At 42.6% G+C, this 27,357-nt stretch overlaps 1 long non-coding RNA gene across 6 annotated transcripts in view; it reads left to right on the plus strand.

Moving 5' to 3' along the window:
* Positions 1-944: 944 nt before the first annotated feature.
* The window catches only part of LOC107210355, a 39,560-nt gene continuing 13,147 nt past the window's right edge, over positions 945-27,357 (plus strand). For 2 of the 6 annotated variants that reach the window (XR_001523912.3, XR_004499242.1), the window contains exons 1-7: positions 945-1,158; positions 5,601-5,958; positions 13,170-13,261; positions 14,315-14,461; positions 18,569-18,650; positions 20,691-23,048; positions 23,725-23,813. This is a non-coding gene — a long non-coding RNA (uncharacterized LOC107210355). Of the gene's footprint in view, positions 1,159-5,600; positions 5,959-13,169; positions 13,262-14,314; positions 14,462-18,568; positions 18,651-20,690; positions 23,079-23,724; positions 23,814-27,357 lie in introns of all 6 variants that reach the window. The other 4 variants (XR_004499240.1, XR_004499239.1, XR_004499243.1 and 1 more) reach the window with 4 other exon arrangements.

The following is a 27,357-nucleotide window of genomic DNA, read 5'->3' on the forward strand; positions in this document are numbered from 1 at the left end:
AGGCAATTTAAATACTTTTTTAAATCTTAAAAGCATATACCCATCTTATTCCTGGTGGACTTTGCTTTAGATGTTTTTCCTAGAACTCCTCCTAATTAGCATACTGGCTGCCATTTCCCACTCTTTAAATTGCAGAAATCATCCACCTTGTGATTTCTGTCTACAGCTTAGTGAAGAAATGTTCCTGGAAATCCCAGCTTTTCATCACTACTTTAAAACATCACATTCAGGGGAAAAAAAAAACCAAACCCTTTTTTTTTTTTTTTATGCTGTAGCCTTTTTGAGCTAACTCCTCACTTTTGTCTATGCTAGTGTATCCCAAATGGGGAGCAGGGACCTGGAAGGGCTGGCTGATGCTGCTAAAGTTGTATTATGATATTGTCACTAATCTGTCCCCCAGCTCCAAGTTCTCTGCTTCAAGTCTGGTGTAATAAAAACATGTAGCAATGAAAACTCTTTCTGTTTTCAACGAGCTCAGGGTTTCGCTGTGTTTTGGGTTACAGCTGCAGGCCAATTTCCTTCCCTTCATCACTCACAGATCTCGAATCCTTTTTCTTTCTCGTAAATTAACAGGAGATTTGGGAAAATCCTAAGTGCAAACATGCTCCAGCCATGAGCAGCACCAGGTACCTGTTCAGGCTGTGTTTTGTCAGTCCCGTTAAACTCCTCTGTAAGCTCTTGTTCTGACACAGCATTCACTTAATCTTTGCCCTATTGATTTAACCTAACAATCCATGTAGGCTCCAATCTGGAAAACCTGTGAAGAAATTGATGCAAAACGACCTCTTTGTGAAGCCTGTGGCAGAAATGCTGCTGAAGCGGAATCCTAACCCCACAGTCCAATTTTAGTGGAACTGGAAATGGGAGAAGCGGGCAGTCCATCTGGAGGAGGCTGCCCCCTGCATCCATTTCCCACTCCAGCAGCTTTCCCCACCTGCTGCTGATGTGTTCGGCTGTGGGAGGCTGCCCTGCTGCCTCCACTGCTCCCAGGAGAGGGCAGCTCAGCTCCTTTGCATTGTGAGAATTCCTGCGGGAATTGTCAGCAAGTGGCAGGGTTGTTATGGCCAAGCCGGGAAGAGAATCCTGAGCTTGAGGCCCGACGGTTGTTTGGAGGTGAAGAGTAGTCAGAAAGGGGCTGCAGCTTTGGAGGGAAAAAAGGTACGTTCCCAAGTGGAAGATGGATTTTTAATTCCCGGCAGGTTGTTGGGTTTGTGATATTCTGTGCCGGGGCTGAAGTCCTTGACTCCCACCTTCCCTCTGTCTCTGAAACAGAGATCTCGGCCTTTCGTCGCTCTCTGTGATGTCTCTCCTGCCAGGAGCCAGGGGCTCCTCATCCCTCCAAAGCCCTTCCTGGTGGCAGGACGAGGGGAAAGGCTTCAGACTTAAAGGAAGCAAGTTTAGACTGGGTATTGGGAAGAAGTTTTTTATTGTGAGGGAGGTGAGGCCCTGGCACAGGTGCCCAGAGCAGCTGTGGCTGCCCCATCCCTGGCAGTGCCCAAGGCCAGGCCGGACGGGCTCAGAGCAAGCTGGGACAGTGGAAAGTGTCCCTGCCATGGAAGAAGGTGGAACTGAATGGTCTTTAAGGTCCCTTCCAGCCCATTCTACAGTTCAAAAATACAGTCTAAATTCTAGATATATACAATGGGCTCATGATTTCTGGGGAAGGTGGAAGAGGCAGCTATGATTGTTGTAGCTGCTGCAGAGATCACAGGGAAAAGATGCTGTGATTTGTTTTTTCCCCCACATTCATACTTTCAAAAAAGTGAAAATTTGGGCCTTGGTAACATCAGGACCCAATCTTTCAATACACACCTGTCTTGAATTTTCAGATGAATAGAGGATCAGTAAAAGCCACTAGAAAATGCTGAATGTTGGAGTATCCCAGAACACAGAAATGTATGGCAAGACCTTGGTGCGGTTCTTGAAAATTCTTCATTTTCCCACTTGGTCTTTCACTGAATGTAAGCCAGAGTTTTTTTTTAGATTAGAACTATGAAATAACACATAGTTCTGAGGAACAGTTGTTTTGTTATAGAAAAAACCAAAGGGTTTCACTCTGTGAGCTGTCAAAAGAGTGATGATAGTATCTTATGAAATGTAGTTTGTGTTTCATCTCATGTTTGACTACAGAGAATTGTTTGAGCACTGACAAATGGTGTTAAGGGCAGCATGATCTACAGCATTGGAGTCGTGGTTGTGTTCTGCTGGGCTTCAGTGTGAGTTACTGAATGGTGTATCAGTTTCACTCTCTGAGACAAAACATGAGTAACACTGAGATCGAAAAGTAGTTTTAAACTGTAAATATTGTTACTATTATTAAAGCATTTTTCTTTTTCTCCGTTTTTTGGCTGTAATCTCAGGATGTCTGAGTTATTGCCATGTGAATCTTTTTTATAACTGAAAAGAAAAAGTTTTGTCTGGAGTTTAACAAATACTTATTTTAATTAAGATTTTTAAAAAACCCCAAGGCTGAAATTAATTTGGATCACATCCTTGATGTAGTCTGGAAAAAAGTAATTCCCATTTTCAAATGTATCTTTAACATCAGAGCAGCAAAGGAAATAAAGAGCTGGATTTACACTGAAATGTGAGGGAGAGAGATGGGAAGCAGTGAAGATACTCCTCAGACTCTGCACTTTGGGGTGATGGTGCTGAGGACAGGACAAAATCCTACCCCAAAGGACCTCAGCAGCTGATGTTCAAGCCACCACGGTAGAGACTGCAGGGGTGTTCTCAGCCTTTCATTGGTGCCCTTTCAGTTTGTCTAAAGAACTTGAATTTTCATGAAGCAGAAGCCACCTCAGTGCCCTGCCAGTTAGGCAGATGTTCTCATCAGGCCAGGGAGACTTTCCTTCCCCTGCCAGCTCAGCCACTGTTGGTCTGTGTTACACACTGGATGAGCTCCAGGCAGAGAGGCTTGGGAAAGAGGCCTGGGAGTTTGCTCTCCTGCTTCCCTGGGTGCAGAGTGGTGGCTGAAGAAGTCATTTCATGCTCACCAGGAGGATGTGCTCAGTGGCTTACACAGCACTGCCTTGGGACACACTCCTGTTCCATGGGAAAACACTTCCTGGAAAAGGGAAGACTTGTTTTAAATCCTTGCTGTGAAATAGAGAATAGATGGATTCTCCATATTCTGTGTAAATGTCCTCGTTGTGTTGGTTAGAAGGGTTTTACTGTCCCCTTCCATTCTGGGAGTCTACCCTGAAAATAAAATCATTCAGCTGAAAACTATGGGAGAACTTAAGCCCCTTTCAAAATATAACCTCCTTCCCTGGGATGCCCTTTCTCAGCATTAGGAAGAAATGTCTGTCCCTGGCTTGGCTAGCTGATATTTTGGGTAAGAGTTGAGTCATCATATTCCCAAGCTTCTGTTTCTGCCTCTCCTATTTCTAGATAACCCTCTAAAGCCGTGTTAGCAGGACTGGACATGGAGCTGTTCTGTGCATTGCCTTCAAATATCAGTGTTTTATCCTGGGCTGACTTCCCAACTGGTTGTTTTTCAGTAATCTGCATCTCTCATGTTATTTTTCCCCCTAATTATTAATTTAGCTTAGAAAATAGAGCACATTGTGGGTAATCTCAGATAGCTGAACTCTTCTAGAAGCTGATATGAGATAAGCTGGTTCTCATTAGGTTGCAGAGGGAGAGGGAAGGACCACACATACTCATCTGCCATCAGGAGCAGTAATCTGGGTAGCACATGAGGAATTAGCAAAGTTCAAGGCATCTGAGCACAACTGGGATTTTTGCATTCCATTTGAGATTTTGAGAAAGTAATGATGTACTGTTTAAGGTGGTGAATTTAGGTATTGATTTAGGTGTTGCTTCAGCAAGCTTTTATCTTTGGTGTTATGGTAAAGTGTGTTTCAATGGAAGTAGTCTTATAATGTAGCAAAACAAAAAAATTAGGAAGCAAGTTTTAGATAATTTTGGATAATAATAATTTCTGATCTGTCCAGACCTTATCTATCTTAGAAATCAGGTAGAAATCAAGGTTGCATTTGTTTCCTAATGCACCTAGAATTATGTGGGAGCAGAAGGAAACACAGGAAAGTGAGGAGCTTAGATGTTGGGAAAGGTTTGTAGTCAGGCTGTTTTGGGGGTGGTTTTTTTTTGTTTAAAAAACATTTTTTTTCAAGAAAACCTTACTGTTGTTCACTGCATGTGCAGTGGGACATGCAGGTGACAGCAGGCCATTGTAGGAGCTCCTGCTTGTTGCAACAAGTCTTAGATTACAGGGGAAACTGAGGAATCTGTTAAAATATTTCTATCTGGCACTCTTCATGCAGCCACCTGAGGATCTGAGTTCTCACCTCAGTAGTGGAGTGCAAATGCTGGCTCTGTGATCCCAAAGATGACCCTTGTTAGAGCTGCCAGCATAACCCTGGCAGCCTGGCAGGGCCTTGTGGTACAGGTATTCAGTGACAGATGAAGTGGGCAATAAATTTCTTTCAGAGATTTAAACTGTCACAGGCCCATCCAGGGAACACTCCAGAAGTGTATGATGATAATTTTATTCTTAAAGTAGTAAACTCCACCAAATGCTGAAACATCTCCTTCAACTAAGACTCCAGACTCTTCCCCAAGGCCATGTAACTCTTAGTTACTTTACACTTGACTTAAATTACTCCAGTTAATATATCTTTGTCCTCTAACCTTTGCCAGAAAGGTCAAAATAATTTGCTAGCAAATGATAAACTCCTTTCCTACCCAAGGACTCTCAGGAGTATAATGATTTCTTCATCTTACAAATATATTTCTGACCAGTCTGGGCAAACCTTGCGAAGGATTTTACCTTCTACCACCTGCTGTGCCCCATGTACTACCCACCTCTACAGGGGCTGCTCATGAGCTGAAGAGAGGAAGTCCTGCCACTATTTAAAAATAAGTAAATAAATTCAGTACAGTTAGATGCATTTCCATCTCCTTCACTTTAGATGTGCCCTGTCAAATTTCACCATGTGAAAGGGCAAGATAAGCAGGTTTCAGTCCTGCACCAGTGACAGGTTTTCCATGCATAAACCCCAGTGCTTTGAAGTCCATTATCTTGTAGTTCTGGGTTAGAAACTTGTTTTCACTTGGAGAGGGGACTCCCTGCATTCCATATCAGCTGGGCTTTCTCTCTCAGCCACAGGAAGGCTCCTTGGCACCAAAGCCAACTTAGTTTTGAGTCATTTGTGAGGGTACAATGTGTTCTATGAGTGGGATTCAGGACCACTAAAGTGTGTGGCCTCACTTATGGAAAGTCATGCAGGAGCAATGACAGAGCAGAGCAGCAGTGCTGGTGTGAGCAGCAGCTCGAGGGGGGAGAGGTGGGGATCCTCCCCTGGCTCTGGCCCCTGTGGGTGATGCAGTTTGCTCCCCTTGTGGCCTGTCCCTTGTAGCCCACAGAGGAGCCTGTCTGTGATCTCAGAGGTCAGGGAAACCCTGCCTGTGTGTGGAAATACTGCTGTGCCTGAGGTGTGAGCAGTGCATGGCTCTGGCTGTAGGTCTGCTGGAGTCATACACTCTCTATCATGTGTGTTGAATGTGTAATCTGTTCATATGCTCAAATGTGTCCTGTGCAGGACACATTTATTTTCGTTTTATTTGTTTTTCAGCTCTTGCTGCAGTAACTTTCTGAAGTCATGCACATTCTCCATACAAAGCAAGGAAGAAAATATATTTAATTTGGTTTCCTGTAGAAGCTACACCCTTTTGGCACAGCTTTCATTTACAACTGCAGTGATAAGTAAGTAATTCATCTTTCTGTGCAAATCAATAGGAGAATCTTGTTTCATCTCTGTTTCCTTTCATTTTGTTTTTCTTTGCTACACTGCTTCTCTCCCGCCTGTGTAATCCCTCTGATGGGAAGCTGAGCCTTGCCAAGAGCTGCCTTTGGGTAATTGAGTCACTCACTCTTCCTCCTGCAATCTCTGTCCAGCTTGAGGAAGGCTGCAGCACTCAGCTGCTGTTCAGGTGAGTTTAAATTTAGCTGAGTGTAGCTGTGTGTGTGAACAGTTATGTGAAAAGCTCTGTCTTATTTCCTGAACTGCCCTGAGCTGGCACCTGGAGATCATCCTCTGCTTCTACAATCTCTGCTTCCTCCATGGGATCTCTGCTCCTTTGCTGCATGTGTCAGATGAACTGGGGAACAAACCCTGTCTGTGAGACCTCTGCCTCCACTTTAGAGCCTCTGTGTATATGTGAGGATGAATCAGAAGGAGTTTTTTCTATGTTCTAATTTACAGCAGAACACAGAGTAATTTTCAGGGGGGTTGTGGTAGATACTGGTGTTTTGAACTCTTTTAGTCAAAAAGTGGATTTTTTTTTTGATGTTTCAGTGGGATTTCCTATGGGGTTTTTCCTTGTCCTTTTTCTACGTATGCCATTTTCATCAAAAAATTTAAACCTTTTCATTTGGATATGGTGGCAGAGCAGAAGGGACATCTGAGACATCAGAGGGGGGTCTCTGCCTTCAAGTCTCTTGTCTGAGCAAGTGTCCATGTCCAAACTGCACCTGCTGAGGTAAACTGTTATATGGAGCTCCCTAAATACTCTGCAGTGGCCAACAGATGGGAAACCTGTTTTGCTACTAAAATATAGAAGTTGGTCATGAAGGAGAATAGTGAGATGAACTACAGGACTGCAAAGCCACCAGGATGGCAGCGTGAGCCAGAAGCATTGTGGACAAAATTTCAAGTGATCTGTTCAAGATGTTCTGCTTAAAATTTTCTTAGGGGTTTAAAATATCATGTCAGTCTTTTCCTAATGGAGTCCAGTTGTGAAACCAGCTATAAACAGGGTTTCCTTTGCGTTTCTTTGTGTTAGTGTTCTCCTGTGCATCATTCAAATGAACTTTTGAACTGATGAGCAGAGCTGCTGCTTCTCCCCTTTTGTGGGAAGCACTTCTGGTGGGCAGCCAAAAGGATGGATTTTCCTTTCAGTTTAAATTAACAGCTATTTTAATGAAGTAACTGAGCTGCAGTCAAACCTGCCACTTGTCAGCCTCATGTCATTCCAGTTGCTGCTGACATGTAGTATAGGTATAAATTTTATTCTGCAAGTTTTCAGATGGAGGAACTGTCCAGTGCAGAGAGCATCTCTATATCAGTCACATTAGCACTGACAATAGTTTATTCATTGTTTATTTGTTAATTGTTTAGCTTTTCACTCAGTGCAGGCAACAGTGTATCTACTGAGCTTTTTATCCACAGGTTTGGGGTGTGCTGAACTGAATACAAAGAGACACCTATGAAGGAAAATATCGGTGTGTTTTAGTAGTTTGTTTGCAATAAAAGGAAAGAAAAACAACAAATCAGGCAAAATTAGTCATAGTCCAGCACAGAACAGGGTGTAGACTTGGTCTATCACTGCACAGAATTCAAATATTCATATGTGCAGTTTTTGCTAGGAAAAATGGATGCATTGTTTTCTATTTTTAACTCATGGATTTGTGTCAAATTGTTAAGGAAACAATCAAAGCCCATGCTGAGCCAAAGAGCATAACCAAGAGGGGATAAACAACCTCTCACTTTTGAAGCTGCATGTTGCTGGGACTAGCAAAAATCTAAAGATACTGTGCTGCTTCTACTCATTGCTGCTCCTGCTAATTGCTGCTTCTACTAATTGCTGCTTCAGCTTGTCCAGCCTTTGGGTAAGGTCCCCACAGGCACCTTCTGAGGGGCACCTGGGTTTGCTTTATGGGCATCTAGGCAAAGAACCTTGAAACACTTCTAAAACAAAGTCTGTGAGAAAAGGGAGGTGGTGCAGAGTGTGATGAACAGCAAGGGGCTGGTGGGGCCCTTTGAGTCGTCCTTGGGCTTTGAGCACTGGCAATGCAGCTTTTATTCTGTGTTGCATTTCAGAGCTTTCCCCCACAACTCTGAGCCTTAATAATAGTTTTAAAACACTCTCCTGGTGACTCTTATATAAATGCAGGGCCTCTAGGAAAAAAAACAGGCATGAAACTTGAGCTAAAGTGTTGACAATGGGCACTGCTGTTCTTTGTGGGAATACCTGTCACCCGGTGTGGAGGTCTTGCATTGTCACTGTTCCCTGTTTGAGACCAATTACTGCTGGGCAGGGAAGAAAGAATATGCAAGAAATCTGTCTAATAACCACTTTTGAGGTGCTTTTGTAGTGACTTTTTTGTAGCTAGCAGTCTGCTAAACTGTTTACCTCCTAGAGAGCATTGCTGCTGAAAGGCCCAATGTAGTTTTAGCTGTAGCTTTTTGCAAATTCCCCTCAAAAAGATTCCTCTCTTCTCATTGTCACCCCTTTTGTTCCCTCCTTCTTGCTCATTTTTATGGACATAACCTGAATTTTTATTGGAGCAAGTGAGGTCAAATTCAACCTTACCATCTCTGCTGTGATTTGGGAACTGCTTTTGTGTTCAGGGAGTCATTGTTCTCCAGCCTCAGATTGGAGAGTTCTCACAAGGATAAGGCTATCTCATAAAATTAAAATCCATGCAGTCAATTACTGGGATTTTTTTTTTTTATTGGTTGGTAATTAACTATTTTGACTGACATTCTGACCAGGTTTTTGGGGAAGGCTTTTGCTCTAAGGAAATCAGTCTACACGTTTAATAGCTTGGCACTGAGAAAACCTTGAAATATTAAAAAGGTTTTTTTAATATAGGCTCTAGCATGGCTTGAGGCATCAGAGGTTTTAAAAAAGTTTAATGTTTTGTTTTGTGGTCAGAAACTGAGAATTACTCGGCCCATATAGATGGAGCTCTCCCAAAATCTGTTTACAATTAGGAATACCAGCTCTTTTGCAATCTGACCTTCAGTCCTTTAGTTCAGATTTTAATATCATTTTCCTTAGGCTGAAAGGGCCACTACAGAAATCTCTTTTGCTGTCAAACACATCCTTTGCTGGACTCAGTTGCCAGCAGCAGTGACAGGAATTCTTGTTCACTCTCTGTCTCTGCACAGTAAAACATATCCTTGTAAAAAATCTCATAAAACCTGGGATTTTTCCACCATGCCAAATCCCACATAGCTGAGGCCATATTGGATTAAAATAAATACCAAGTCCAGACTGCAAGACCTCTCAGAGGGCTGTCCTGGCAGCCTGACTCCAGTGCCCATCCTCTCTTGGTTTTGTGTAAGGGAAAGGCACCAGGAGTGGTTTCTGTGATTGCACTGGAATTTTCTGTGGTTTCCTGACAGTTGCCATTTCCTTATCCTTAATAAACTGTAGCTACAGGTCAAACAAGGGAAATACTGAGCCCATCACATCTGGGAAATGCAAGCAGGGGGTGATGCAATACTCACACACACAAAAGTCAAACTGTCTAATATATAGCTCCCTCTTCTTAAAAATTCCTGAAGGTTTATACCAGGGAAATTTGCCTCATTTTTAAAATTCTAATGAAGTGTTTTTTAAGTGCTAAGTGGTTCCAGAACCATAACCCAAAAACCCCAAGCCATTAAGGGAAATTTTTTAGACATTCATCTGTATTTGTCAAGAAGCAACCTAAAATTTTGATAGTGGTGGCAAAGAGAAATGTTGAAAAGTGCTGTTATGGGGTCAGGTCATTGTTTAATGAAGATCTGTTTTATAGTCAACTTCCATTTAGGTGCTCTCCAGATGTGACAGCTCCTTAAATCATTGCTTCTAATCACACTTACTGTGATTAGAAACCAGGCACATTCACTGCCCAGCCATACCTGAACTGGTTTTCCTTTCATTGTTTTGAAAAGGATGTGTAGGAGTTACCATTGAGATGTGCCAAGTGCCACTTAAGGAGCAGAGAGTGATCAGAACTCACCTAATGTAGGTATTATAAGAAAAAGGTCAATCTACTTATTTCCTTAAAAAAAACCTCTGAATTACAGAAAATTTAGAAAATGGAATATAAAGGAGTTAATAATCTGAAACTGGCTCAGTGTTTATTCTGAGAAAATGAAGTTTTTAACAGTATTTCAAAGTGGGCAATGGGAGTGGAATCAACTGCTCCTTCTTTAAAATGTTTGTGGTTATTGATGTTGGGTTTTTTTAATTTTATTTTGGGTTTTATTAAAGACAGCATGTGATGTTGGTGCTTTTGCAGGGGTGAATAGCTGAACTCAGCAGCCAAAGTGAGTCTGTTTTTCAGATGCCCATACCCTTTGTCTTGTATAAAGAGTGAGGACAGCTTTAAACATTCAGTGAATGGCTGGGCTGGGATTGCTGGAGTGTAGAAAGAAAGACTCTTTCAAAAGCTTTATTTAGGTACAAGGCTCAAGGAAGGAGCATCAGTCTCTTAACAGAAAACTCATCATCCAAAGGCTGGGTGTGATGTTTTAACGAATCAGACCAACTTCACAATGCAGGCAACCGTCAGCCCTAGAAATCAAAGCATCAGTGCTTTAAACATTCCCAGTTTTCTGCAAAGAACTGAGATGTCAAATCAAACAAATATGCTATGTTCAGTCTATGAATGCTGATTTTCTTTTAAGATGCAATTACCTGCAGGTGCCTTTCAGTGCCTCCTCGTTTGCCAGCTCGAATCACAGCAAAAATACGTGCCTTGAGCTGGATGGTTACTGTAGCTGGGGAAGGAAATCACATCTCTTCTGCTGGGAATTTTAGAGACATCAAGGATGCAGGTGGACATTACCTTACTGGAACTTGGGCAAGCAGCTGAGTGCAGACTTCTGATGGGTGCATGTGGTCACTGAAGATTTTGCCTTTATATCTATAAAAGGGATAAAATGCAGGTATATATAATATAAATATACACAAGGTATTTGTTTACAATATAGAGTATACATATAAGAGACAGCACATTGTCATTCTCCAAGGGGAAATGATTTCCTTAAACAATGAAGAAATACTTTAGGTTATTTTTAAACAAGAGTAAGAAAGTTTTCCTAAGCAATTCCAGCATACCAAACCCACAGCAAGAGTGCACTTAGTGCTGAGGAAGGTGTGTATTGAAAAGACTGAATGACTGAGTGTCAACATCAAAGGAAAACAGTGGCTGACAGTGAGTGAGTGGGAGATTGGGCTGTCACATCAAGGGGGAAATCAATGCATTGAAACAAAAATGAAGTAACATTTAACCAGCTAGTTGGATAACTTATAATGATGTTCAGCTTTTGGACACAATGCCTTAGGCAAACTGCTGATGTGTGAGGAGCACCAGCAAAGATCTGCCAAGTCATGTATTTTTAGGTGTTCACACAGGTTTCAGTGGGTGCAGGGAGAAAGAAGAGGTGGAAAAAAAAGATTACAGTTAAAGGTGCTAGTGCTCTGACACCATGATCTCTGGGAAATGATGCCCCTTAGAGAGGAGCAGGACCCAGGAAAAACAGATGGTTCCTTGACAGGACAACCACAATTACATCTGTACCCAGTCACTGCTCCTGTATAAAATGATTGCTGGCAAAAAGTGAATGGCTTAAAACAAAATCTGAATTCTAGAGATTTTCTTCCTCTTGTTAGTTTGCTTCCCAAGGACCCAATTATCTGGCTCATGGAAACAGATGCTTATACATTCACCACTATCAGTTGGTGTTTGGTCAGGTGCTATGCCCCCTTCTCCTGCAGTGATTTGCACTTGCTGGAGAGGCGAGTGCTTTGTGACCTCTCCAAAGGAGAGCTCTGCCAGCCTGGTGCTCTTATTTTCTTTATTTAACAGCTACATGTGTACCTGCAGGAAAGTCAGCTCACCAGTTATTAGCAGAACACTGGAGTGGTTCCTCTCTGTGCCCCAACATTGCTCCAGTCTGGTCATTCCTTTTAATTGTACAGGAGGAGTGAGGCTGGGAGAAGAGGCTGCTGGAAGGACAGGGGCAGCCTGGGCAGCAGCTTCCCTTACATCATTTCAGTTGTACAAAAGAATGTCATGCCTCAGGTTGAGCTCTAAAATAGATGTGGATTTGCTGTGAAACAGAGGTCTGGATTTAGGTTTGAATTAATTTCCCGAATTTCTGAAGAATTCACAGTATTATGGCTGGCCATTTCTCTTATTCTTGCAGGCTTTGGAGGGAGGTGAAAGCCCTCCAGCTCAGTGGTACAGCTTTTGCTGCTTGAGCACCTCCCTGTGCCTTCAGGCTGGGCAGGAGCTGGCAGCCTCAGTTTCCTCCAAGCAAGGAACATGGGTTTGCTTTTGAGAAGGTTCACTGCAAAATTTGTTAACCTTTAAAACAAACTGGTCCTATTAAAACTCCTAATTTAAAATATCTGTGTGCTCCATGTGGGTCCTAAACTGGAAATAAAGCACCATGTGGGCTTGCTTGCCCTCATCCTCAGAATGTTTGTGGAGGTTTTTTGTATGGGTTTCTCAGTATTTTTTTATCTTGTGTGGTTTTTTTTTCCAAATTTTAAAAACTGTCATTGTACCCAAAAGCTTTATCTCTAAAGTGTGTTCAGGTTTTGTGGGCTAACAGGTTACTTCAGTCAATGATGCCTACATGGCTGTGATGTCAATGAAAGAAAATATTTTGAAGTTGGGGTGAAATTCTTCACGAAATAATGTTCCCCACCTGAGATACTTGTGCTTGAAAGGTATCACTACAGACAGAAGGAAAAGTGTGAACCAGCTGCTTAGGCTGATGTTCCCATACCGTTGCCCTTGGATGTTAGAGGTAAATGCATGTGAGCATCGAGCTGTGTAAAATTGAGCTATATTTTATCATTTGAGTCCATATTTCACTTCCAATTAGCTTTCTCTGTGTGCTTTTTTTGGCTGACCTCTTCTTATTTGCATTAAAAGCTCATGAGTAATTTCCATTTCTGAGGACCTTTGCTCATGTGCCTCTTGCTGTGGTCCTGCCAGGGTGAATGCACTAACCAGGCTCCAGGCAGAAGCAGTGCCTTGGCCAGGAGCTCCTGAGTGAAACAGAGGAGCTGCTGCTGAAATGATGAAGTTGCTCAGCAGATAAGACTTGTTTGCCTCAGTGCTGACTGAAGTGCAAGTTGCATTTGGTATTAAAGATCACCATCCTGATGATACATGAAATAGGGGAGGGATAAGAAGTGTTGTTTCTTCTAATCTTTCCCTTTGAAGTATTTGCATGCATAAAAATGATCATCTGGGGGAAAAAACAGCGTGTTTGAAAGCCAAAATGTACTAACGTGGTGCTTTTTAAACCAAATTACTTGGTGTGCTTTTGCTAAACATTGATGAAGTGTCTCTGACACGAGAGAGAACGCAATGGTTTTGAAAGTCTTGTCTCCTTTTTATCCTACAGAAATATTCTGGGTTGGTTCCCTGCCGTTGGCTCCTTGTGAAGTGGCAGTTCAGGCTTGGAGAACCTTTATTCCTGTGGTGCTGGAGCCTTTGGTGAGTGCAGGTGGGGAATGATTGTCCAAATTGGCTCCTTCAGCTCCTGGGCATCCTCCTGCAGGTGCCCTGAGCTCAGAGACGTGGCCAGGCCAGTCTGGTGGAGCCCTCCTGCTTCCCCTGGTGCCAGGCAGCTGCTCCCTGCAGCTTCCCCTTCCTTTCATACTCACACCCATGAAACAACAGACTTTGGTGTCACATTTAGAGCCTTTGAATCATTCCCACAGGAACACTTCAAGAGCCTGTGATATAAAATTGATGTGCATGTGTTCTGAACAAACAGAAAAAAGAGACATGCTGAGCAAAGAAAGGGGGGAGTGGGATGGCTGGGCAACGGCCGGGGGGTGGTGAGAGATTACATCAGGCAATTCTTTGGTATATTCTTTTATCATTATTATTGGTTTTCCTTCCTTTTCTGACCTATTAAACTAGAAAACGATTTCACCTTTTTCCCAATTCTCTCCTCATCCTGTGGTGGGGAGCAAAGGGCTCTGTGGTGTTCTGCTGCTGCCAGGTTAAACCACAACACTAATTAGTGCTGTTGCTGAAAAGGCTCCTTCTTAACAACCCTAAAAGTGGTGTGGGACAAAATGCAGAACAGAAAGTTTCTTTTGGAAAAAAAGATCAAAAAGTGAATTTTTTTTATGAAACTCATTATTTTTTTCTTCTGTATTTTCCATTTTTTTATATGATTTCACAGCCTGCTAATACCAGCAAAGTGGGCTGTTACATGTCAAATCACGCCAGCATTTCCAATCGTGTCCCATGCTGTAATCCCAATAGTGTATTTCATTTTTATTTACTTTAAACCTTGTAGGCAGATGAACATTATTTTTTATTTTCAGCTGAGAAGAACTGTTGTACATTACCAAGAAATATTTTTGTTCTGTGATTGATGCTGTTATTAGAAAGCAATGCTGTTCCTGCTGTGTCATACAGTCAGGTCAAACAAGAAACATAAACAATTAAATAAAAGACTGTTTCAAATCACCTCAATATTAATCTGGGGGGGTTGTTTTTAGCATTTTTATTTCAATGTCTTTTCTTTTACAGGGAATTTTGAAAATTAACTGGGTTTTAATTCTAAACAGAAAGATACACTTTGGACTGAAATCAAATCTGGAAAAACACATCGGAAAAAGCCAAAACCTCAAGGCTCTGTGTGCAGTCATAAAACTTTTTGCTGCACTTTCTAATCAGGTGAGACTCCAACTAAAATTGATAGAAATCCTGCCTGTGGAGTTTTGACCTTGAGAGTGAGCTGTGAACCAAAAAAGGAAGAAAAAAAGATTGGGGAATCAATGCCAGGAAAAAACCAAGAAAATATTAATAATGGAGTACAACTCATGTCTTAAAAGAGGCAGTACAATACTGAATGAAATAAAAACTTTAATAGCATAATTTTACATGAGTAGATGCTGAAATTCTGATGTTTTAGGGCATCAAGAAAGTAACACTATGGCAATTAAGAGTTCAACCCACAAAGACATGTCTTTTAAGAATACTTTCAAGGATGAGTTGTTGAGTTTCCACATTCTGGTATCTTTTTAGAAAGAGCTGCATGATCAGGTGGAAGTGTTTTGGGAACTAATGCTAGCCAAGCTATATTACACCATAAATTACAATCAGTGGTAATTATATGCTTAGGATATTTATCTAATATTACATCCTGCAACTCACTATTCTCCTCTGTGCAAAAATATCCACTGTTCATTGATCAAGGAGTTCTTTGTGTCTTTTGAATCTTGTAAAGAAAGTTGTTTCTGAAATGTTTTTAAATCTATCTATGTAGAGATGAGCTTCATGTCTAACCACTTGTTTCAACTATGGCTATCAAAAAAGAGTTAAAACCCCCTTACCTGCTCTGGGACAGAAATATTCTTCTAGAGTAGTTAATTCAATCAAATGTCAACAGACAAATGACCTCATGAATCAAAGGGATCTATGGAGACATCAGTGTGGAAATTGCAGGAGGATTTATCAGTGATAAATAAGTGATAAAGAGGACTTGTAAGTCTTCTCAGTGTGCAATTCAGTGTTTCCTCTGGGAATTTGGGAGGAGATTAGGATGTGTGGAGTTAAACCCTCTGCTTTTCCCTTGCCCCCATGACTCACAGCAAGGCTCAGGTTTCTCTCTCTAAGATAGGGCTGCCCCAAAATACCACGAGGTGACTTGGGATAAAAGAAGTCCAGTGAACTCCATTTTCAAAGCCACTGGAGGAAATCAGTCAATGCAGGCTGCCTCCCAAATGATTGTTTGTCTAATTTAAGTCTGAATTAAGGAAATGATAAGTAAAGGTAAGTTATTAAAAATCAAGGAGGATAAAGCAAAAGGCAAAGTATGCATCTGCAAAAGCTATTCCACTTGTGTGTATAAATCAGGAGACTGTGTGCTCAAGTGGAGAATTAGGCTGAGTTGCCTGCTGTTATGCATTCAAATTAAGCAGGAGTCTAATAGCTTTTTTTAAATCTGGCCCTAAGTGTGTTTAGGGTTGTTGGTTTGGTTTTTTTTCCTCTCAGGGAAGAGATCACCTAATCAAAATAGTGCTTTGGAAGGAAGAACAGTTCAATCCTGAACACGAGTGAGGAGCTCTAACTACTGATAAAGACTGCACTTTATCACCTGCACTTTAACAAATCTCAGGGAAGATTTGTTGCTGTGGTAAAACCTGAGGAGGCTCTTTGCAGCCAAGTTGGGAGCAGCGAGGAGCGATTCCACAATGGAATCAGTGGTGTTTCTGTCCTTGGGGCAGGTGCTGATGCAAGGGCTGCTTTCAGTTTTTGGGTTCTCTCTGCCTTCCCTTGTGCTGCTGCAGAGCTGTGCTGAGGTTTTATTCCAGGTAAGGCCCTGGCTGGCAGCTCAGCAGCGCTCGGGCACAGGATTTCTTCCTGTTAATGCCTCGCTTCCACACGAGGTTGTGCATGGGGTTCTGTAGAATTCCTCTCCTTTGATCTTTTGAACCATGTTCTAAAACAGGCGGCAGAAATTTCCTAGAAAGTTTTGACCTAATTTCTTGTCCTCTGAAAAGCAAGGCTGGTGTTCCAGCGGGCTGCTTCGAGGCAGGGCAAGGGAAGGAACCTTTCCCCCATCCCTGGAGCAGGGAGGTCGCACTCCCAGCGTGGCACTGAGGCTCTCTCATCTCCGCACCTTTCCAGTGGGGTTCCTCTACCTGCAACAGATCATTTTTCCTCTTCATCAAAACATCTTTCTCTAAACATGGGGTTTCTGTGTGAGCCGGACACGACAGCGCATGGGCGAAGTATTTTTGGTTCAAAGCACCCGAGCCTTTCGCCTGCTATTGTTGTACTCTACAGATCCCTGAAAATCAGAGGGAAACACTGCACTTGTCCTGCAGAGATCAGCTGCTAGCGGGGACTTTAAAAGTGAGTTCAGTCTAATTGCTGCATTTTTGAGCTTTACAGAATAGCTAATTTCACTTGACTATTGGGAGGTGAGGCTAGGGTTTTTAGGTCTGCAATTAGGGGACCTGAAGGTGCCTGCACTGTCTCTGGGAAGGATGCAGCTAAAAAGCAAGTCTGAAATTCCTACTGTATTCACTTTTCCTGCCCTTTTTTGGTCCTAGAATTGACTGTCTGTGTCTGCTGCAGCTGGAGATGGCCTGGCAGCTGGAGAGGCAGAGGATAAAGGGGAGGCAGAGGTGCTGAGCCCATGCTGTCTGTGTGTTTGTGTGCACACTTGGAAGAGAAGCAGGAATCTAAAAGGAAGAGTTGGCCTGGACACTTTGGGTGGTGCCTGAAGTGCTGGGCCATGTGAAACACAGGGGATGCAGCAGGTGTGGGGTGGGAGGCAGTCCTGGGAGTCAGAATAACTCTCCTAGAGGCCATTGGAGTATTAGAAAGGGATGCAATGTGTCCAGGTATTCCTGGCTGGTATTCCTGGATCTGAGCAATCCTAAGCAATCTCCTGTGACGTTCCCTGCAGTCTGTGTCCTGGGCTGAACTAATCTACAGCACAACTGTATTGTCTACAGCACAGAGCACCAAATCAAACCATTATTTCAACTTCACTTTATTATTTTACCTCTTTATCCCTGCTGTTTTTCCCAATGCAGAGCCAGGAATCTGTGGCCAGGTAAACAGAGCCCTCTACATCTCTCTGCTATGGAATGGTCTCTTGGAGCCTGGAGATGTGATCATCATCTTCAGCTTTTCTCAGCCTCCTGTGGGGCTACACCTATTTATACCCTGTTAGCAGCTTTATATCCTTTGTATGAGGAGTTCAAGGCCTGCTAATCTTGCATCATTTGTAGTCCTGTCTAAATTCTGATCTTTACAGCCGATACTCTAGAAAATGAAAAGATTCATCAAATGCCAGAAGATTACTAGAGCTTCAAACCAGTCAGAATCTGACTGGGAAAACATGTTAATCACTTCTCACTTAACCTGAGCACATACTGCACCCTGTATTTCTCCTCCTGCTCTTGTCACTGATGTTCTGTATAATGAGCACCTCTGGCTGACAGATGCAGAAGAAATTATAGTGCTTTTTGCCTTCTTTTTTACCAGATATGTGTGTGTTGGTGCTCCAGATACTCTTCAGACATCCTGCTCAAGCCTATATACAGAAAAGGCAAGATCTCCACACCAAATGTATTCACATGTAGGAATATGATTGCAGAGAATTATAGAATTATTTGTAATGTTTATAAAGTACTGCAGAAAAGTAGTAAATAAGTCAAAGAGTAAGGATAAGCTACACTATTCAACAACTCATTTTTTATCTTTTAGTAATTTAAACATAAAGCTGTTTCAGCAGTAAGCAAAATTTATTTCAAGTATTTTAGTATAATGCGTTTACTTTAACAGGAAAAAAAAATCCTTGACCTTTATTGCCCTTTATGTGAGTAAAAAAAGCAGCACTTTTCAAACATTTGAGTTTTTCATCAACACCCAGTGAATTAGTCCTACTGCAGTTGACAGGATTGCTGCAAAACTGCCCTGGTATGGAGCTGAATTTAGAGAAAATCCTGATAAACCCTTTGGGCAGCAGAGCCACACCAGGAAAGGACAAGGAAACAGAAGTTTGAGAGGGGTTTTTGTTCTTCAGGAACTTGTGCATGTCCCACACTACTACAGACCAGTCCATGCACAGAACCTGACACTGATATCTGACTATCCAATGTGCACTCAATAGACAGACAGAGCCTCTCTTCTGAATTGTGTCTAAAGACACAATTGGCAGGAGGTAAAAGAAGAAAAGATTTATTTGCTGTTGTTTCCATCAAGTTAACTACTGATACAATCTGTGTTTGTTTTTATACTCTTTTTCTGCTTTTACATTTATAGGATGCCTCCATTCCCCAGCACACCTTGTTGATTTAGTCTGGAAAGAGAAAAGTTCCCTTCACACAGCTCACACACAGCTCAGGTGAGTTTAATGGGCTCCATTTTCTCCTTCACTTTTTGAGTGATTTTATAATGGGAGTTGTTCCCTCTTGTGGTCCTGTAACACTATTGATATTTCACTGTTGGGGACCAGAGGAGTGTCTGTAACTGTGGCTGCAGCTCCTGTAAATCCTGCAGGTTTATACTGCGTGCTGGCTGGACCTGGGGAAATACTCATTTTGTGATGGGACCATGTCTAACACCTCTGGATACAATGGTGCTGCCCAAAACTCTCAAAAATACTTGGGTTGATCATTATTATAAACACATTATATAAATTTCTGTGGTTATGTTATCCAAGTAACTGCAAGGAGAAGCATTAGAAGACAGAAAAGTGGCAAACAAAAAATCATTTTATTATAATAAAAATAGTTTCTCATGCTGCTTCTTTCTGCTGCAGGAAGGGCAGGACTGTGCATGCATAAATCACAGCCTTAGAAGTATAAAATAAGACTATGAAGAAAACTTAAGATCAGACTTTTTCCACATGGAAAAGAGTCTGTAGGATGGGGAAAATATTCATTGACTTACAGGAAACAATAAAATGTCCCAAAGAAAATATAGAAGCAAATTGATTTTATGTGCCACCATTTGCAATCTATAAATACCCCTGTGGCAAACTCAAAAGATTTTAAGTTTATTTGTGACTGGGAAATGGAGACCAAAAGCAGCCTCATATATAAATACAATGGATTTCACAGCCCCAGGATTTATTGTGTCTCCTTCAGCAATGGGGGTTACACACTGAAACAAAGCTGAGCCATAATGGGAAAACTGTCCTACTTGGGATTTATGAATTTATAAAGGATAGAGCCAGTTTTGTTGTGTGATTCAGCAGTAAATCACTGCCTGTGGATGCCAGAGCTTGCCTCAGGTGGGAAGGTGCTCGTGGAAGGACACAGCACAATTCCTAAGCAGCCACTGGGCACCAAATGGGAATAAAGGAAAGAAGGGTGAGCAGAGAACCTGCCCCAAGTCCAAAGTGCTCACTGAAGCACAGCAGTAGCCAGCACTGGAAAGATAAAACTTCACAGCCAATATTTGGAGAATTTTTTTAATGAGGAAATATATTCTGTCAGACTTGTATTTAATTTTGTTTGCCTCACCCCTTCCCCACCTTTTGCTCACTGTCTGCCTGTGAGTAGATTAGAACAGGTCACAGTTACATGCAGGTTTTATTTACCTGCACATGTAAGCTTCCATTCCTTTATCTCTGCAACATACACCTGCAGCACCTATGAAAGGTTTTCCTTTTCCTAATTGCAGCTGATCTATTCAGTTTTATAAGGGGGATGGAATGTGTGCTGATGGAAAAAGAAGTTTCCATCATCTGTCTGACTGTGGCAGGAAGGTTCTGCTCTCATCCTTGCAGAGGATGTGCATGTTGAGAGACAAGTTTCTGAACAGCAGGCACAGTGCTGTGTTGAGGCTCAGATGGGATCAGACTGTGTATCAGACTTCAAATGGGGCATAATCAGGCATTTCAGACCGCTGCTCATGCTCCTGAAGGATTGGCCTGATTTTCAAAAGTGCCAGGCAATCAACTGCCCCTTACTGATTTCAGTGGGAACTAGTCAGCCTGCAATGCATCAGAAAAATTGGGCTGGTTACCTAGAAACCTGCATATGGTTTTCAAGTCTTTATTCTGGGGTTGGTTTATTTTGGTGGGTTTTTTAATTGCTGGAACTAGCCTCTGTTTTCCTCTGCTGCATATGCTCTTCATATGCTTTTTCTTACTCTGAAAATAGTGCATTTTTTGGCACATTCAGCTCTGGAAGTCCAGTTTATTTAATACATTTTTTCTTTTCTTGATCTGCCTTGGAGAAGAGGAGTTAAAGAGCTTGGTTTTGGTAATCAAAAGACAGCTTACCCTCTCCTCTGTTTCTTCAAATTTTCCAATTAATGTTGCTGAATTGTGAGTCTTGCTTAAGATCTCAGCTGACAGAGACCCTCTGCCACTGGCATGATTTATAATCATTGATGTCCACAGGTGACAATTCCTTCTCCCCTCTTGGCACAACAGGTCCTCTGCATGTTGTGATTCAGCCAAATGTCTGCTCTTATCCCAGGCAAAATGACCTGCAGGAAGAAGGAGAGGGCAGAAACAATGATCTGTGAGCAAAAGCAGAGTTTCAGCAGAAGGAAAAATCTCAGCTCTGACAGTCACCATCCCATAGGTGAAGGGGCTCTATCCCTGCTGTCCTCTGCCTCCTTCTCCATAAGAGTAAGACAAAGGGGTGCAAATTTTGCAGCAAAGAAAATGCAAGGTGGATATTAGGTATGTTTCTTGCCTGTTGGGGGCTGAGAGAGTGCAAAGTGCTGCAGGAAGGTTTTGAAGGTTTTGGAGGAGCAGTTAAGCAGATTTTGGGACCATAGGGTGTTGTTTGAGTCATTACAGACTGAGGAAAGTTCCATCCAAGGGAGCTGCAGATGCAGGAGATCCATAGAGGGCTGCAGCTCCCGTGGGTGGACATGTGGATGGTCCTGAGCAGAGCAGAGACAGAGGAAGAATCTGGAATCCTAGAGGAAGGACGGCAAAAGGAGAGGACCCTTCCCTTACAGGTGTGACTGGAGCTGTGATCATGCCACAGCTGGCTGCTGGTTTCCCTTCATCTGACACTGGGAATGTCCTGCTCCTCGCACTGACATGTGTCAAATAATTCACAGGCTGAAGGGAATTCACATCCCTGAGAGGGAACATCCAGGGATGCTTGTCCTGCCTCTGCAATGAGGGGTCTTTGCCTAATCTCATGAGTTCCTTCCCAGCTCTTAGCACAGAAGCACTGCCCATGAAGGCAGCAGAGTGCCACTGAAACTCTGGAAAATGGCTGGAGTTTACAGGTATTTTCAAACCAAAGATCCAAACAGAGCCCTTATTCCCACATTATTCCCACTACACATTTTTCTAATCTCAACAGTGGAACAGGTTCACAAACAGCCCTTCCTAAGGGTTTTGGTGGGGGTCAGAGGACTTGTCCCTCTTCTCTCAGTCTTACAGTTCTGCACCTTTCATCAGAGACTGGGACAAAGAGTGTTTTTTTGGATAAAACTCCCTATTCCTTATTCCTTTAGCAGCTTCCCGTGATGCCAGGCAGCAGCAAGGGGCATGCCCAGGAGCAAAGCACAAGAGGGATCTCTGCCGGGTCCTCGTGTCCCCAGGACAATCCTCTGTGCAGAGCCCTGAGCAGAGGTTTTGTGTAGCCATCATGACAGTAACGCTATGAAAGATGCTGCTGATATCAGTCTGAGACAGGAAACACGTAAGGAATTAGAAACAGACTCTTCTGAAAGAAGCAAGACAACAGGATATATTACAATATCAAAATGTGCTTGACAGGTGGAATTTATATATCACATAGTGAAAGAAGCTGTTTGGTGAGTGATACATTTCATATTAAAATATATAAATCATTCACTTGGAGAAGAATTGGACTCTGTGGGCAAGTAGCTTCGCTACTGCATCTGACATGCTGCCTGTTAAAACAGATATATTCATTTATGAATCTGATAATCATTATCTACTTTCTGTATTTATTCCATGGTAAAATTGAGAGTAAGGTGCATCAGTCACAACATCTGACGATACTCTGTGTCTGTTACTGGCTTGATTGTGTTATTCCAGTGTTGCAGGATAGTTAATAGTCCCTAGTTAATCAAAGTATCTATTGATTAATATATATTCCCATTAAGGTAAATATAAATCATAATAAATTAGATAATATAACCATAATAAACCTGCTGTATCCAGTATGTAACATACTAAATCAAAATTAGTAATTACTAATTGAAATTATATCCCCTAGTATAGCATTATATAAATCAAAGGCATTTCTCTAAACTCCATGCATCATTCAGAAGATTAATCCTCTGGCAACTGTAAATGTTTTTCTACTCCATTCATTTGGCTAAGTTGGATAATGGTAATAGCCTTGAGGTTAAGTACACAGCACTGTGTCAGAGCTGACTCGTGGTTGTGGCCACTGGTCCCTCTTGCCCATCCCACTGCACCCACTGCTGTCCCTGGGCACACTCAGGGCACTGCACCAGCTCACAGAGCTCAGGGGAAGTTGTCTCTGCAGTGCTCTTGGAAGGCTTCTACCCTGTGCACTTGGACACAAAACATTGGGGCACAAAAACAAAGAGCTCATCTGGAAGAGACATGGGGGGGTTTGGATGATCCCAAACCCAACGGGGTTTTCTTCTTCCTTACTTCCCACTTGGAACTTGAATGACTTGAGAGGAGTGTTTGTTTTGAATTTCTCTCTCCAGCATCCCAGGGAGTGGATGGGAACACCAAGAGGAGCTGTTCTCCCATGAGAGGGCAGGGCAGTGACTGAAAAGCTCTGCATTGACACAACAGCCTGGCATGGACAGACTCGAAGTGAGAGGATGCTGCCTGGGCCCCTGGAGGGTATCTGGAGAGAAATACCTTTTATGAATGATTTTGGAGTGCATTTCTGTGGGGATCACCCCTGCCCTGTTAACGAGGGTCTGGAGAAACTGCACTTTGCAGCCCATTGCAGTGGGGGGAAACACTGATGGCTCAGGGTGGGCAAAGAGTGAGGAGAAGCAGGTGAGACAGCCCGAGCTCCCTTCACTTGCAGCAGCCTCACAAAATGTCCTCACCACGCTCAGAAACCCAACTGGAGGTTACACAAACCTCCTGCTTACTTTGCATTTTCAAAACAGAGGACTGGGCACTAGTCCAAGCCCATAATCCCTGCGAGGGCATGTCACAACAAATAGGAAAGGGATAATTAGAATTTTATGAAGTGGCTCTCTATAATGCTACCTACTGTTTACTTACCAACAATTTTAAATTTAGCAACTGATGCATTTTTAATACCAATTAAAAAAAAACCTCTAAGAAGCTCATATTTGCTCGTAGTTATGTGGGTTTTTTAAAATAACTCCATTTCCCCAGTGGGACCAATGTGTGTGCACGTGTGTGTGTCTGCTCATAAAATGGCACTGAAAAGTATGAGAGCATAGGAATGTGGCTTAGCAGATAATAACTCTTGATTTCATTGTTTCAAGTCTTGTGTTTTTTCTAAAAGTCAAGGAAAGTCCAGTTCACTGAAGAGAACAGAAGAGAATGAACCATTCCTGGGCTTTCTAGCAGTGTGGGAGAAGATCCATGCTACAGGTAACTCTAAAAGCAACACGAGATGGAACAATTTCTTCTTTGTCTTTGACCACAGCTGTGTAACTTAGCTAGAGTGGTTTTCTTTTACCCCAGGCAGGACACTATTTCTGTGGTATCTCACACCTCTGCATGATGTCCAGAGACAGTAATTTGACATATTGTTTAGAAAAAAAACGGCACTTTAGCAAGAGAGTACATTTTACATTATTGATTTGTTGTAGCTAATAGAGCTGCATGGATATTCTTATCCATGGGTAAATCTGAGAGTATTAATCTCCTCACACAAAGGTTTGTGTTAAAGGCCAACACAGAGAATGTAGCTCAGCTCTTGACCAATTTTTGATATCTGATCACCACTGAGGCTCCCAGTGGACAAACAGAACCACGAGGCAGGGGCAGGGCAGGCTCTGCTGTGTCCTGCCAGGAAATCACCCCCCACTTTTTAACACAGCTGGACCTGGGCACTGCTCTCTGCTTCTTACAGCACTCAAAGACCATGGTTTTTGGAGGAAGACAGGGAAATCCTGTGTCAGACAGAAGGGCTGTAAATCATGGGGTAAATTATCCTTGAGTGTAACCTGGCAGAGACATGGAACAACTCAACCTCACTCCCTGTCTGATTCAGCTTCAGGTATTTAAATCCCCTTCTGCCACCTATGAGAACACTGCCCTGGAAAATGTTTGCCCTGCTCTCAGAAGGAATTTCTCTGTGCTTTCTCCCTCCTGTGTCAGCATTGTGCTGTCCAGCTCTGGGTCATCTGTGTGTGCATGTTGGTGTTCTAGAGTTAAGGCTGGGTGGTTTAAGGGGTTGATTTGTGCATGTAAAGGTAACCCCATCAGACATCATCAAGGTCCAGCCTGTTCATGCAAAAAGTCACATGTTTAAACACTGAGTTATATGCAGAATCTGAAAGTCTTGCTTCATAGTGTTCATGATTAATATGTGTAATAGGTTTTCATGATGTGGACAGGGTGAATGGTGAAATGGATTCAGGTCTTTTTATTTTCTTTTTAGCTTGTTATTATCTAGAGGAAAAAAACCTCTAATTACTAGAAGCTAATAGCTAGTGTGTTACTTATCCTCTTAATTAGTACCCTAATTATTAAGTGTGGTGATAACCACTAGTTAGAACGTATTTGCTTTTTAAGACTTTGTTTATCTGTCTTCCCACTCCCTCTTTTTAATGACACTGATACCAGCAGAGTTGTTGGAAAGGGAATACCAATAATTTCCCCTTGGGAAATGAGTCATTTTGAGTCTCCTGAACACCGTTATGATTTTCATTCTGTTGTAAAATGCTTTTCACCTTTGAACTGCTGGCTTGTGTTAGATTCTGATATTAAAGTGCTAATATTTGAAACTGTGAGGATGAACTCAGGGCAGCAGAAAAGACCTCAGCAGCACAGGAGCTCACTCAGCTTCAGCCCTGTGGGAGGCTGGAAGGCTCCTGAACAACACAATCTTCAGCTGCCCATCCTGAAATCCTGGGGTGTTCAGTGAAGGATTGCCCGTCGTGCCTGCCTGAAGTCGTGGTGTTGGGTTGGGATGGGAAATCTCCACTGAGATTTTCCTGATCCCCATTCTTTGGAGTGGGAGAATGGGATTTCTGGGTTCTGCTATCCCCTGTGTCTGCTCTCAGCCTAGCACCCACTGTCACAGCAGGTGTCTGTTCCAAGTTCATCCTTGCTCAAGTGAAACGCCAAGCAGCTACATGCGAACTCTTAATAAAAGAGCTGTTTAAGTAGAGAATTAAGTGTAAATACCTGCCAAAAATCCTGTATTGAGGTGATTGGTATAGATGGGCCACTGCCAGAAGTTGTAATAATAGAGCATTTTTATGGAGTCTTATTAACTTTTTCCAAGGAGTGGCACATTGGAAGTGACTGAAGCCAGTGATTTAAGACACGTGGCAGAAGGGGAGAAAGATCTCTCGATTACTGAGCACAGCGTATGGCTGAGCATGAGTTGGATGTGCTGCAGCACACCAGAAAAAATACTCTGTTAGCTGTAAAATCTAATGGAAGGAGCAAGACATCCCTTCTCCTTCTGCCCTTGATTCTTGGCAGTTTGGATTACAAAGTGCTTAAAGGATGTGGATTAGACGAGCCATGTTAACTGTACATAGTCGCCCTTCCTGTGGCCTCATTAGCATTCATGATGCTGCACACTGATTTGACATTGTTTCGGCCTGAGGAGCTTGAAATCTAAAGGCAACACTCCATGACCATCTGAAATCTGAACATTTCAAGGGAAGCTCTGAAGAAAGGGTTCATGAGACTGTGAATAAATACGTTTCTGTTGCCATGTCAAAAGCAGGGAGCAGGTGGGGAACAAACAACTGGAGCAGAGGAGAAAAATAGCGAGAGAGTCCTAATTGTTGTCAGCTTGATTCCAGCCTTGCTCACCCCGACAGACTCTGTCAGGGCAGGCTTTGCTGATTTACACTGATCTAAGTGAGAACATTCTCCATGCTTTTATCCAACACAGCTGCTGCTGGAGTGGTTTTAACCCCCTGGTCCCTTTGCCTTGTTCATCCTTTATGGATGCACAGGGAGGAACAAGCACAGCCAGGCAGGATGGGCAGGCAGCTGGTGGTGCTTCTCCATGCAGGGACACACTTGGAAGAGCTGCAGGGCTTGATCTCTAACTCCTCTGTACTCCTGCACACCACCTGAAGCTGGCCTCAGTTTTTTCAGAGAAGTGATGACCTTCCCTGTAGGCAGCTTTTCCTTCGGGCTGTTCTGAGCTACCACAAGCATTTGGTTTGTGCTGTGAAGTGCAGGTTGTCCATCACATGACCAAAAACCCTTCTTTCTTGTTCCCTTCTGATTTTTAGGTGTAAGCTCTGTTACTGGCAGTAGAAAATGTTGGTTTCCTTGAAAGACACTCAGCCCAGGGTGGGTGGGGGTTTCTTTCTGGAAAGAAATATGATGAGCACTTTCTGATTCCAATTCTTGGCAGTAGTGCAAGAGACAACAGGCTTCAAAAGCAGCTCCCTTTTCTGTGATGGTTTAGAAATGTCTCTGTAGCAACACTAATAGCATAGCATATTCTTTTTTGGGTTTTTTTTCCCTTTTTTTTCTTTTTTCCCCTTGCTTTCTTCTGCTGGAGGCGTGCTGCAGCAGGAGATGGAGAGGACAGAAAACCCTTTGTCTTGAGGATTTGGCACATACTGCCAGGATCCCACCACCTAGATGGGACCTAGCTCTCTGAGAACTGGTCACTTGAGGCTCACTAAGAGTCAGCAAAGTGTTTTGTAAGGTCACCATATGTCCCACTGCCAGGTAAATTCCATTTCTCCATCTTACCTGGGAGGCTGGGCTGCCCTGGAATCTCCCACACCTCTCTACTATGAATTCTTACAGGCTTCTCCACTCCTGCCTGCAGCAGTTAAGCTTTGGCTTTCCAGTCTGTTTTTTTAACCAAAGGAGCTTTCAGCACAATTTTTTTCATTATCCTTTTTTAATATAAAACTTCCTTAAAACATTATGTGCATTGTTAGGAAAACGTGTGATCGCTTAAAATTGAAAGCTACCTGTTGCT

This window comes from Parus major, chromosome 12 (genome assembly GCF_001522545.3).
Source record: "Parus major isolate Abel chromosome 12, Parus_major1.1, whole genome shotgun sequence".
Taxonomy (NCBI): domain Eukaryota; kingdom Metazoa; phylum Chordata; class Aves; order Passeriformes; family Paridae; genus Parus; species Parus major.